This window comes from Sinocyclocheilus rhinocerous, unplaced genomic scaffold, assembly GCF_001515625.1.
Source record: "Sinocyclocheilus rhinocerous isolate Xijiao unplaced genomic scaffold, SAMN03320098_v1.1 scaffold1101, whole genome shotgun sequence".
NCBI lineage: Eukaryota > Metazoa > Chordata > Actinopteri > Cypriniformes > Cyprinidae > Sinocyclocheilus > Sinocyclocheilus rhinocerous.
Window position 1 is genome coordinate 413,201 of NW_015638359.1, and position 1,695 is coordinate 414,895.

Genomic DNA, 1,695 nt, shown 5'->3' on the forward strand with positions numbered 1-1,695 from the left:
ATATGTGTGTGTGTGTGTGTGTGTGAGATGTAAATAAAATTTCCATACACTGATATCAATCTCAATTTATACAGCTTGAGATAAAATGTTAAAATGTGGTAATATAGGTAAAATTTAATCAAATTTTGCTGTAAGTCTACTGCAATGTTATTTTTTTGGGGTGATTTGTTATTTTTTAATAAACAGCTAATTCGCAGTCAACAACGTAAACCAACTTGTTATTATACTGTATGGCCAACAGATGGCAGTATAAAGCTTTATTTTATACTACGTTGTTTTCTAATCGTAAGAATACTGAGGTTGAGATCAGTTTTACATGTTTTTGAAAATTAAATAGCTGCTGTTTATCTTCCCGAGACATCCAGCTTAGTTTGTGATTGATATCACAAGCCGAAGTTTCAAAAATAACTTTAAAATTAGTAAAAAATACACTCTATTTCTCTACACTATATAAAGTACACTATCAGTACAGTAGGCTACTTCTACATACCACTTCATTTCATGGTTTCTGGATCGTATTAAAAATTGAGAGGTCCGAGATTTCATCAGAGAATCAGGTTTGCCAGGAGGAGCAGGACATCTGCGAGTACTGAATACTAAATATTATTTTAAGATTGCGCATGCTGAACTCACATTGGATCCCGAGAGCAAAGAAAAAGTAATTTTATCAAGAGAGGAGGTTTTCAGAGAATTACTGCTACTTCACCTGTTCAAGCTTGAGTAAATGGGATTTGTCCAATGGAAGGTGTATTTCTGTTCATGCTTGACATATGTGTGTGTTTGCTTTGCTTCCCATCATTGCCCCAAGATGGAGTAAGAAAAGGCCTTTATAGTATTTCCTGTGGAAGTGGGAAAAATTAAAAGGACAGGTGTACAAACGTCGGTCATCATATTAAGATTTCCTTCCTCTGTTATTTACTTTTAATGCCAGGAAGTGATATTTCAACCTTTAGTTATTGAGCTCTGAATATGCAAGCACAGGTTTGCTGAGATATAAGCGTCTATAGTGAGCATACACAGCTCGACAGCATACTTTTGTGGTTCACAGCTTGCACTTTGTCTCAATCCACATGTGATTTTCAATAGAGACTTTGTACAAAAAATATGAGAGCTCTATGTGAATAACAGGCCAAAATTTAAGATAGCCTATAATTCTCTGAAAATATTTTTATATGATAGTTCACTCAAAAATAAATATTTTATCATCATTTACCCACCCTTATGTTGTTCCAACCCTGTAGGAATGTTTTTGTTGAACACAAAGTCGTGGGAAGTCGTGGCCTAATGGTTAGAGAGTCGGACTCGTAACCCAAAGGGTGCGAGTTCGAGTCTCAAGTCCGGCAGGGATTGTAGGTGGGGGGAGTGAATGTACAGCGCTCTCTCCCACCTTCAATACCACGACTGAGGTGCCCTTGAGCAAGGCACCGAACCTGAGGAAACTTCAGTATATTTTCAAAAGAATTAGCTTTATTGTCACTGATTCAGATTCACTTCAGTAGCCAACCCCATCTGAGTATTTTACAAAGGGGTGATTTCGTATGAACTAGTACGATGGGATTTGTATGAAAACGCATGATCTTTGTGCGATGGTCATGTTGAATTTCTTACACTGTCCGAAAATGATCGTAGGCTATCTTTGGTCGCAAGACCGTGACAACGGCCATCTTTGAACCTCTCTCACTGTATGACCACCAT